At 40.3% G+C, this 12,382-nt stretch overlaps 1 long non-coding RNA gene across 1 annotated transcript; it reads left to right on the top strand.

The window, feature by feature from the left end:
• Positions 1-2,694: 2,694 nt before the first annotated feature.
• On the top strand, positions 2,695-3,267 carry LOC143728717 (uncharacterized). Its single transcript, XR_013199877.1, has 2 exons — positions 2,695-2,817; positions 3,091-3,267. It is a non-coding gene; the product is annotated as an uncharacterized LOC143728717 (long non-coding RNA).
• Positions 3,268-12,382: the final 9,115 nt, after the last annotated feature.

Genomic DNA, 12,382 nt, shown 5'->3' on the forward strand with positions numbered 1-12,382 from the left:
GACAAAATTCCTATTCAGTCTCTCACTTCTGCCAATATGGATCAATGAGTTTGATGTCTTGCTGCACCTCACCTTATGTCCAATCAAATGCTCTCTAGAACTAAAGCTTCCCGTCCCCTAAACTATAAATGGACACTGAAGCTGCAGCTACAATTGGTCACTTGTTCACACATTTATTTTCTACATGGTGAGTGGCACATAGTGCACTTTTTAGGGGATGGGGAACGATTCAGACAGTGTAAATATGCTTTCCATTGTTGTGAATAAAGTCTGGTTTCACGTTTGTGTCACACAAACTGCAGCAGCAGTGCACACACAATCTGATCCGCACAGATAGAGCGGATAATATGCGCAAGTCGGCGTAGACCAGAAACGTATCTGACCCATTTGAATTCTACATAAAATGCTATATTATAAAGCGATGTGTACATTTAGAGGAAACTGCGGCTTTACCAAGCTCAACGGCTCTGGCAGCTGTGATTTAACTAAACTATATTGGCTATTTTTAAAAAGGGGAGGAGCTGTTCGATATGTCCCGCCCTGTATTCCCGTTTCAGTCTAAATTACCTGTCCTCAGCTGTCAACACAGGAGTAATGTGCGCGTTTCAAGGCTGTCAATATGAGGCACTTTGCTAAGCTTCTAGCCTTAACATTCATCGTTTCACTTTCCTTTATTCCTTTATTTCTTTTTATATTCCTTTCCTTTATTCCTAAAATTCCTTTATCCGGGGTTAAGAGCGCAGTGTGAAAAGCCCTTCTGTTGCCACTTCTCAAATGATAGCAAATTTGAACATGAATCTATAGTTTTCCAAATATCTTAAATAATCTATTAAACGTGGACGTCCATCTTTTGAAAAGCGTGAGAGGTTTAGTTGGGGTTCTTTTGCAGCATCTGGTGGGAAGCCGAAGGGTCGTGGCTGACCGGGCAGAGGGGCTCTCGCGGGGCCAGTGGGCATCTGCTTCGACCCCCTACACTTCACCCTCCAGCATCATATATTCATGCGCTGCTCCCCCCGCACCATCTGTGTCCACGCTCGCGAGCTCTGGTGACACGCAGGACGGGCAGAGCAGGGGAAGGGCATGGCCACGCTAGAGCAGACTTCGGTGCGCAACGCTGTGCCAACACGAATGAAAGAGAGAGGCATGAGCACAGCTGTCTTCCTGTCTCTACATTCACTATGATGTTACATTAGAGTTGTGAGCATGTGTTCGGTACGCTATTGTTTATAAGTTTCAAGTTAATCACGCTTCTTGTGCTTTTTTCAGTTGCACTACATGTATTTAGCCACAAGATGGTGTGATTGACTCACTTATTTTTTTTTTTTACCATGTTCTTCCTGTGAAGTTGTCAAGAGCCACGACACACACTTATAATAATGCAAAACAGCGTGCTGGTCTTGGTTTTCTGCATGTGACCCACTGCTTTTACAATCTCTGACCAGAGCTTGCTTTTCTCCGTCGCGTGCCCCATCCGAGCAGATGAGGCCCAGCGGCCCGCTGGCAGGTGTTGGTCCTCCTGTCGGCCGCAGCTAAGGGAACTTCACTGGGCCTTTGTGCCCGCTTCAGCCTGGCTCTGCTGTCCCGCTGGCAGATGGCATCAAGCTGCGGGCGCCTCTCCCAACTATAATTACCAGCTTCAGCTACAGATGGAGACAAGCAGGCGCGATGGTCCCTGTATCCTCTGTGGCCTTCACCAACCTCCGCAGTCTGCCCTGAAAAGCCTAAACAGGCCTGCTGCTTGGACAAACCACCACACACTTCACCAACTGCTAAAGTGTCTGTGAGCTTCCTGCAGATTAAATACTGTGTAGATGTTCCATCGGTAGTGTAATATCAGATATGCACTATTTGCTGATAGATAGATATACTGTAATGAAATCAAGTTTTTCAATCATTTGTGCACTTTTTTTTACTAGATTTGTCACATGTCTAAAATACAAAACTCAAGTTAAAAAGTTTATCTTGAAGTATTAAATGGCAATCTATAGTGTTGATATTTTCTTAGGTACACGCTGAACTGATCTATTTGAAATAGGATGACTTTGTGGTAGACTAAATTTTGTTTTGCTTTTGTATTAATCTACAGCAAGTTACATCCTCTTCATTCAGTAAAACAAAAAAATATTAAACATTGTATTTGTTGATTTAAATAAAGCTGTAATAAAATAAAATGTTGATATTAGATGAAACTTGTTTCAGGTAAAGTTAACATTTGAAGTGGATCAAAAAAGTTGATCTAAGTTACCCTAAGATAAGAACGGGTATTGTTCAAAATTCATGTATAACTTTGATGAAAGGTTTTGATCCACTTTAAATGTTGATTACTGTAGTTCAGTTAGGCAACATTTCTAATTTTCATGTTTTTTAAGTAAGTTGTAACTACTAAATTTACTCAAACTAATGCTGAAATAAAAAAATAAAGGTAAATAGAAATAAACTTAAAAAAGAAATGGCAAACTAAAATGAAAACTGAAAATATGAAACTAAAAGGTAAATCAAAATATGAATACATGGGCTACTATACAAAATAACACTAATGTAACACTGTCATCAGTAATTTGGGGTTGTTTCTTCTCTTCTCTTGAGACCTTTTGTCTCCACCAGAGAAATGTTGCCATTTTAAGGCATCCTAAAATGTCTATGCTTATTTTCCTCCAAGCTAAGCACACCCCACTCCATCTACTTCCAGTTTCTGTTGAAGGTCATGCAGTCATCAGCTCCTGCATAGAAAGCATGAGATCAGTCTTTAATGACCAACTGACCTTCAATGACCAAACTGCATGAACTGCCCAGTCCTGCTACTTCATCCAGCACAAGGTATTTACAGTTTTTCGGAAAGTGATTTCAGTGATATCGTTCCTCTGTGTTGTTACTATAGTTGTGGACGACTCTTCTTAGAGTCAGAAGGATTATTAAAACTTTAAAGTTATAGTTATAATTATTGTTCTTGGTGTGAACAGACCAATTTGGCGAACTGTTTTCTACATTTTGGTTAATACTAATTCTAATCTTAAATTCAATTTAGGATACAGTTGTGCACATGCTTTTTCTTGGGGTCTCACCCTACAGAGTTGCAGAGTTCTGTTGCAGCCAGAATCAGATTCAAGATCTTGTTTCTGATCAAAAATGGAGCCAATGAAATGCCATCTATGGTTATCTACAAGCCATGTACCAACCATATACCCCAGCTGCAACAGCGATCATCTAATTCTGGCGTTTTCTTTCCTCCACATTAAAGACTATTAGTAATCACGCTTGTTAACCAAATCTGGAGGTCCTTTCTTATTATTTCCAGCTGTAGCTAAGGACTTTATTTTATATAATCTGCTGCAAAATGATCAGAATCTTTCTTTAAGGTTATGTTAGTAAAAGCTGTCCGAGATGCATCTGCGTGTATGTGAAAGTGTTTTTAAGTGTGCCTAGACTAGCGGGAGTTGGGTTAGTTCTCATGCCCAGCTGGTCCTTCTCTGAATCAGACATGGCTCTGCAGTAACAGATGGGTACTCTGGGGAGACTTACAGAGAAACAAGCCTCACATATCAGACACTCTCTGCTCTAGATCCACACTACTCTCAAGATTGCCCCTCAGTCCTTGTGGGAAACCGCTATTCACCATTACTCCATTAACTAATATATTAAGTATGACATTACTAACTGGAGAGTTGCATCAGCGCTTTGGGGAGATTGCAGGGAGAGTGACTGTTCTGTTGGGTTGCTGAATGCGGTTGTGCATCCACAAACACAATCCCTGAAGCAGTGTTAATCTCGCCAACAGAATTACTAATGGTATTGTTTGTTAATTAAGTTTTTTTTGTATTTCATTAACCATAATGACAGAAAAAGCAACAAAAAAAGAAGATTTTAATTCAAACATTTTGTTGACGAAAGTGCTGAGGAAAAATAACAGTAAGATGTAGTAATGCACTAATGTTGTTTTTTTGTTTTTAAACAAAACATTTATTTTAAACTAATCATACTCTGGAATTGAGCTGCACAAGTGAACGAAGTCCAGTAAAATTAAGAACTTCGCTAGCAGGTTATTTAACTCACCCAAGCACATCCTATACAGACTTCAGACATAAATAATCACAACATAGCTCAAAGGCACGTCATGTAGCGATTTAGTAGCGAAGCTATTTTATTACTAAAAGTTAAGGGCCGGCGTTGAGAAGTTTCTGTGCTCCTGAATGTTTCTGTGTGTGCGCGCAGCATGATCTCCCACTCTGTGTGAGAGTGACGTACTGTATGTGTGTTTGTGCGCTTAAAAGAAAACAGCGCATTAATATAGAACAGTGATTAACCTGACTGGGGCCGCATAGAGATATATAGGATCGTAGCAGTTAAATAAAGCGTGAAAATATTAACGTAATATCGAATTTAAGGGCTGACAGCATCTGGTTTAATAGATCAAATATGGAATGGTTGGTTTCATTTAGCATTTTTACATAAAAGTTAATCACAGTAAAATATGAATAATATTGACAGGATATTTTCATAAAAAGATTTATTTCATAAAAATAAAAGCGGTGAAAAGCTATTTCAACAATGACCCTGAGGGAGTTTTCCCATCCATCCTGTCTGTCACACTTGCTGCTCGGTGAGGCAACAGCGCTGAGACGGCCATGGCTAATGGAGGCTGCAGCAGGTCAGGTCAGTTTGGAGAAGAGAACGGGGGGAGGAGAGAGGTAGAGGTGACCTTCTTACTGTACCATTTTAGCCTGTCCAGGCCAGTGCGGTAGAAGGGATGTGTCCGTGGGGAAAGTCAGACAGATGCTGTTTCTCTCACTCCCTCTCTTTTCCACCCTGTGGGTGAGACAGAGTGCAGTCTGGCCCGTGCAGCTGCCACCCGCACCATCAGGAGCCTCTTCTGCATGCTTCTCCTCCATGACCTACACACTAAACTTCACTTTGCAGGGACCACACCAGCTCAGCCGGGAACATCTTTAGGAATGTAACCAGAAGTCCAAATAAGCATGTTTATATATGTATTGACCGTCTGTGTATTGACATCTGTGTGTGGCGATGATGAGTGAATGAATGTGTGGGTGAAGGGGGTTGAGAGAAAGAGCCAAAAGCGAGGGGAGGCTTCATACCAGCTGCTAAACATGACATTTCCTGGCTGGGCCTTCGGTCCCCAGCAGGGGCGACATCTGTGTGCCTGCCTTTCATCCCCCTCTGCTCCTCAGGCAAGATGGCTGAACTACCTGCAACAGGGCACAGGCCCCAGAGACAGCCAGCACTCTACTCCAGCCAGCCAAAGCCTCTCCCAGCTGGGCTCCTGTTGCCTGGGGCCTGAAGCCTGAAGCCCAGGCACCCAGCTGCAGTGTCTACCCTTCCCTTGGCCCTGTTTGATCCTCCGCCCACAGTCCCTCTGTACACACACCAGTCACCTTCAGCCCTCGGAGGAAAGATCATGCTGGCTTCACACCTCTGAGCTGTTCTTGCTGGAGTTGGAGGTTTTTGGTCTCAAGGGATCTATATTTGTACAGAGCATGGTTTCTTCATTGCTAACTAACTATAATGGCACTATATTTTCAGTAGCATGGATGACAGTTGCTCAAAATGATCGGTTCCTACATTTTCCAACAAGCTGCTTTCTAGAGAGACTGTTCATATAAACATACCAAAACATATCAAAACGAGTTCAGCTGCTTTCAGAGTACTGCGTATAATAAATTTCTTGACCGTTCTTGACTGTCAGGAGACCTACAATGTTTAGCTGCATCATTATAATTACACACTCACCTAAAGCATTATTAGGAACACCATACTAATACTGTGTTTGACCCCCTTTCGCCTTCAGAACTTCCTTAATTCTACGTGGCATTGATTCAACAAGGTGCTGAAAGCATTCTTTAGAAATGTTGGCCCATATTGATAGGATAGCATCTTGAAGTTGATGGAGATTTGTGGGATGCACATCCAGGGTACGAAGCTCCCGTTCCACCTAGAGCTGTCACGATGTTAGATTTTTCACACCTTATTGTGGCCAAAGTAATTCACGATATCGATATAATGCGATATCTATAGAAACCATGGGGGGGAAAATGTCAAATCAGTCAAATTATTTTTTTCTTTGTTTATTTAATTTTTCTTTTTTCTTTTTTTCTGGTTTCAAACTGGAGCGAAACACTGTCTGAATGTTTCCTGAATAACTGAAAAGCTCGTAAACCTATTGTTGCGCCGGTGCAAGTCATGCAGATTTGAACAAAACAAAACAAGTGCAAATACAAAAATACGAAAATAAGACGAGCAAAGAAAACAGAGTATTTCATAATCACCCTTTATTTAAACATATGAAAACAGAAACCCGCTGTTAACAGGTTAGCAATTTACTCTCTGTAAAATAGCGTAATCCGCAGGGTGATGGACACGGAGATGGGTAAAAAGGTTGATGGCTACACATTCTGCAGATTGGGTTTAAGGGGGTTGCACACCGGACGAGAAGCGTAGATCTGCGCCGCGCCGCGTGAAGCACACTGGACGCGCACTTTCTCAGTTCATGGCCAGCAATATTGTTCTGCTTAAGGACATTATGAAATTAAGATAATGTCTGTAGGCTACTATGATATGATTGTGCTGTACAATTAAATACAATAATTGCTAAGTCTGCAGTCTGAACACTTTACCTCAGTCAGAGCGCATCTGTTAACTGAATGAATTGAGAATCTCACCTGAAAATCCGAGCATTGCTGGGCGCCACGGACAGACGCTGAATGGTGCCGTCGGTGTGTGTGTGTGTCTATGGTGTGTGTAAACTCCTAGAAAATAATGTGTTCGAATTTTAAAGAATTCTCTGCGCTTCTCGTCTGGTGTGCGACCCCCTTTAATGTGCTGTTTTCTTTGAAGTCGAAGAACTCCCATACTGGCGAACTTACTTTCTCTCGCTCAGACAACATTCTTCTCAGAGTGGCTGTGCGGGCGCGCGCTGCTTCTTCTTCTTATTTGATAGATGCGAGTGCAATACTGCCATCTCAACTGGCGCTGGAGTATACGTGTCATGTTATCATAAAAGTCCTTTTCATTTTAAACATTGCGGTTATCGCCAATACCGGTATATTGTCACACTCTAAATTAACACGATGTCGATATTTCAAGCTTTGAATATCACGATTATCGTTAATACCGGTATATTGCGACACCCCTAGTTCCACCACATCCCAAAGATGCTCTATTGCAGGGGTGTCCAAACTCAGTCCTGGAGGGCCACTGTCCTGCAGAGTTTATCTCTAGCCAGACTCAACACACCTGCCTGGAAGTTTCTAGCCTATAAGACCTTGATTAGCTGGTGGTCCAGGTGTGTTTAAGTGGGGTTGGAGCTAAACTCTGCAGGACAGTTGCCCTCCAGGACTGAGTTTGGATATCCTTGCTCTATTGGGCTAAGATCTGGTGACTGTGGGGGCCATTTTACTACAGTGAACTCATTTTCATGTTCAAGAAACCAATTTGAAATGATTCAAGCTTTGTGACATGGTGCATTATCCTGCTGGAAGTAGCCATCAGAGGATGGGTACATGGTGGCCATAAAGGGATGGACATGGTCAGAAACAATGCTCAGGTAGGCCGTGGCATTTATACGATGCCCAATTGGCACTAAGGGGCCTAAAGTGTGCCAAGAAAACATCCCCCACACCATTACACCACCACCACCAGCCTGCACAGTGGTAACAAGGCATGATGGATCCATGTTCTCATTCTGTTTACGCCAAATTCTGACTCTACCATCTGAATGTCTCAACAGAAATCGAGACTCATCAGAACAGGCAACATTTTTCCAGTCTTCAACTGTCCAATTTTGGTGAGCTCTTGCAAATTGTAGCCTCTTTTTCCTATTTGTAGTGGAGATGAGTTGTACCCGGTGGGGTCTTCTGCTGTTGTAGCCCATCCGCCTCAAGGTTGTGCGTGTTGTGGCTTCACAAATGCTTTGCTGCATACCTCGGTTGTAACGAGTGGTTATTTCAGTCAAAGTTGCTCTTCTATCAGCTTGAATCAGTCGGCCCATTCTCCTCTGACCTCTAGCATCAACAAGGCATTTTCGTGGTTGTGCGTGAAAATCCCAGTAACTGAGCAGATTGTGAAATACTCAGACCGGCCTGTCTGGCACCAACCATGCCACGCTCAAAATTGCTCAAATAACCTTTCTTTCCCATTCTGACTTTCAGTTTAGAGTTCAGGAGATTGTCTTGACCAGGACCACACCCCTAAATGCATTGAAGCAACTGCCATGTGATTGGTTGATTAGATAATTGCATTAATGAGAAATTGAACAGGTGTTCCTAATAATCCTTTAGGTGAGTGTATAAATGACACTACCATTCAAAAGTTCAGAGTCCAAGTTCATAAGTCTCTTATAATCTCCAAAGCTGCAACTATTTTGATCAATAATACACTAAAACAAACAGTAATATTGTGAAATATTATTACAATTTAAAATAACTTTTCTTTATTTTATGAGATTTTAATATGTAATTCATTGCTGTGGTTGCAAAGCTGCATTTTCAGCAGTCATTACTCCAGACTTCAGTGTCACATGATCCAGAATTCAGCGTTATAATATGCTGATTTTATGCTCAAGAAACATTTCTTATTATTATCAAAGATAAAGGGATACAGTTGTTATGTTTAATATTTTTTTGTGGGAACCATACTTTTTCAGGATTCTTTGAATTGTTATCTTATAGTTTAGCTAACAAGCTTTTAACTGTATAGCTTAGCAACCCACAGTTTCCTAACTCAAAACTGGTTGAGGCATATGAAATATAGCCTATCTCATATTTTTCCAGAACTGTGTGACCACCTCTTGTGGAACACAAAAGTAGACATTTTGAAAAATGTTTTTGTCCAATGTTGTTTTGGACCCCACTGACATTAACTCTGTGACCAATAACCGTTAAAAAAATCTTCAAAATAACGTTTGTGTACCTCAGAAAAAAAGAAACTTACACCGGTTAGGATCAACATGAAGGTGAATAGAATTTCATTTTTCATTTTTATCAGAATTTTCATTTTTGGGTGATCCATCCCTTTAAGTCAATGCCGAAGTTGCTGGTTACAGGAAAGTGCAGCAAATCTTGTTCCTGTAACTGTGTACTTTCAAACTCAGCTGGTCTTGGTTTCATGAGGAGATTAAATTACTTTAAAGAGAATGGTGAAGCCCAGTTATAAATTGGAAAAGATTTTTCACCTCAGTTCATTGATTCTTAGTTTCTCACGGAAAATATTGGCCATGCAGATTTTCCTCACTCTTCATCCCAAAACTCCAGTTTAGATTGCAAAACTCCAGGAGCCAAAGACTTATCAAAGCCACATGTTGAGGCGAAGACTGGTTTGCCACAGTGAACAATGCTGCAAAGTTTCTTCATGGAAAAAGTGGCAAATGTATTGAAAGAAGGATGGCAGTTTGATTACGTTATTGTATTGTACGTCATTTTTTAAGCAGCATATACAGAGAATGTAAATGTATACAAGTTAAAAGAATGTTAGTAATTGTTGAATAAATCATAGCTGGCAATTTGCAACCATAATGGTTATGATACTGTGAGCATATTTAACATAGTCAGCATTTTAAAATTCTAACTCCAACACTCCCTTATGACTTTTAAATGATTCCCAAAATGATTTCAAACTATCAAAGAATGAACTTTGAATCAAGGATAACAGATTTATTTCTAGGCATTTGCATTTCTACTCATTAGCCAATCTTATTTTGTCACCATTTTCAGAGAAATATTCAAGCGCATCTGCTTTGAGTTCTTCAGCAACAGCCAAAATCTTCCTCTCTTCTACTTTGTTGACTGTGTAAGTTATCAGCAAATTTCTTAATGGAGCTGTTCGGATGTCTTTTCCTTGGGTTAATGATTTCCTTTTTTTACCAGGCCATTTATTCATTTTCTTAAGAGAATTTGGTCCCGCCCTTCACTAAGAGACAATCACTTCTCTGTGAAAGCGATGGGGCAGTTTGGCAAGCAAAGGATTTCCTCATGTCATCTCTCAAGGAAAAAGTGTGCTTGGCTCAGAATAACAAAATATAACACTGTCACAACGTAAGGCAAATCCACAGCCTGTGAAGAGCAGGCACCTAGCCAAGCACTTTTATGAGAGTGGAGGACATATTTATGCAGTACTTACACTAATGGAAGCACATTTAAGAGGTAGAGGCAGGGAGGGACATTTATGCATTTTGTTTTCTCCTTAAAGTTGCCTCTAAGAAAAGTTGAAAAAAAGAAGCGAAACTAAGTTTAAATGGTCCAAACTCTTATTTAAAAATGACAATTCCTCTTGAAAGGCAACAGGCCTATAACACCATGTTGTCAAAGAAAAGCTGCACAAATTGTTGCAAATAATCCCCTTGCACAACTTGGCATAAACAAATTAAATTCAGGTAGCAACAATGGATTTCCATTAAATGTATAAAATTTCAGAATATCCATAGTGTGTTCAGAACTAAACGTAACCGATTCTCTTCTGTAGAAAGCAAAAGCAAATAATTGTCCCAATATTCAGTTGGGTAAATTCAATAGTGATGCAGTTTTCCACCACTTACTGGACTGGAGTGTGAAGTGCTGAGTGTGATTGCACACAGGATAGCGCATACCTCCATTTTACTGTTTTTAATGGCTAAATAGAAGTTTGTTTTTCACCAAAACTGAAACACTTAGCCATGCAATAACACTTAGCCAGCCAAAATAATCAGCTATCCATGTTTAAACTCTTGGGTGCTTTATTAAGCGTTAAAATTAGTCATGATCTAGCCAAATGGATATTAAATTATCTCCTTTTGCGTTAAAGTCTTAGATGTTTGGAACAACATGAGGTTGAGTGAATGATTAATTTGATCTAACTATTAGTCTGTTAATTTAATGTAGACACTATCACCTCATCTGAGGCCCTGCAAAATCCCAGAAAGATATGATTAAATGTTTTAGCTACTAACTGATGAGTAGTATGAGTACTTTCGCAAAATGTTTCTGTTTTTCTCACCACCTAAATATGAGAATTGTACCACACCATGCAGCTATAGGCAAAGAAGCTCAAATATTTACCTAGTAAACGTGTTGCTCAACAATAGAAGCTCACTAATAATCCTGGGCGGTTTGCATGTTATCCTCTATCTGTCCTTTCAGCCAGCCTGCCAGGCTCACTCTATCGGCAGATTGCACGCACACATGCAAAATACTATAGGGGGGTCATCGTGCAGCTGTACTGCTCTGGGCATTCGCGTTCGCATATGCATATGAAGAAACACGCATGCTGTGAAATATTCAAATGCTCGGATGGGCGCGTTGTCTGTCGCACAGTGAATTACTGTTAAGTGCTACAAAGAGTTATTATGTTGCAGACTCAACAGACACCCTCACCCCGCTCAATAACAGGCTAGTGCATAACTGTTTGTCTTGCAAATGACATGACAAGCTCTATGTGCATCAACTTCATTATACATAATATGAAAGAATTGGCTAGAAGATTGGCTACTTAAAGTGATGGTTCCCCCCGAAAAGAAAATAATGGTTGTTGCATAAACTTATAATGAAACTTGTAAGAATTTTACTGCTGTTGCTGTTTTTGTGTAAACGTACCCTGAAACTTTCAAGCTTCAAAAATTACTAAAAAGTACCATACAAGTATCAGAAAGTAGTGCATACAACATTTGAGCTCGCTATTCCAATTCTACAATTAAAGTCAGTGAAGTTTAATGTTTTGTTTTTAATTGATTGAACAAATGATTCTGATTCATTCATTTTGTGAATTTGATCACCCATTCATTTAAAAGAGCTGACTTAAAAGTACAATTCATTGACAAATTGACTACTCTCATGCACAGCAAAGACAGCTAGGTGGGTGTGAATAATGGCTTAAATTGCGATAACATAATATAATTGTGTGGAGCGTGCACTACCTTTTATAGTGCTTTTGTATCCTTTATGAAGCATGAAAGCCTCGTTCTCCCTTCATTTTAACTGTATGGAAAAGAGAAACCAGTATAATTCTGCTTTTGTGTTTTACAGAAGAAAATCAGTCATATAAGTTTGGAACAACATGAAGGTGAGTAAATGATGACAAATATTTTATTTTTTGGGTGAAGTATCCCTTTAACCAGAGAGTATCAGACTCAATACACGCATGCACAGAGAAAACTCGGAGAGCTTTAAAGATTTGTCTGTTAAATAAAAGATTGACGACGCCCCTTCGGTCTCTTCCATTGGTGAGAAGTGAAGCCGCCAGGGTCTGTTCAGGCTTGTCAACAGTGGCGGCTTGTCAATAGAGGGTGCTGGGGCGCCGCCCCATCAAAATTCCAGAAATTTAAATGTATTCAAAAATGAAATAAAAATAAATAAAAAATAGTTTACTCATACGATGTGCAGGCTGGTAGTAAGAGCCTCAG

Source organism: Siphateles boraxobius, unplaced genomic scaffold (assembly GCF_051911475.1).
Source record: "Siphateles boraxobius isolate OS27281-9 unplaced genomic scaffold, OSU_SipBor_1 8, whole genome shotgun sequence".
In the NCBI taxonomy this organism is placed as follows: domain Eukaryota; kingdom Metazoa; phylum Chordata; class Actinopteri; order Cypriniformes; family Leuciscidae; genus Siphateles; species Siphateles boraxobius.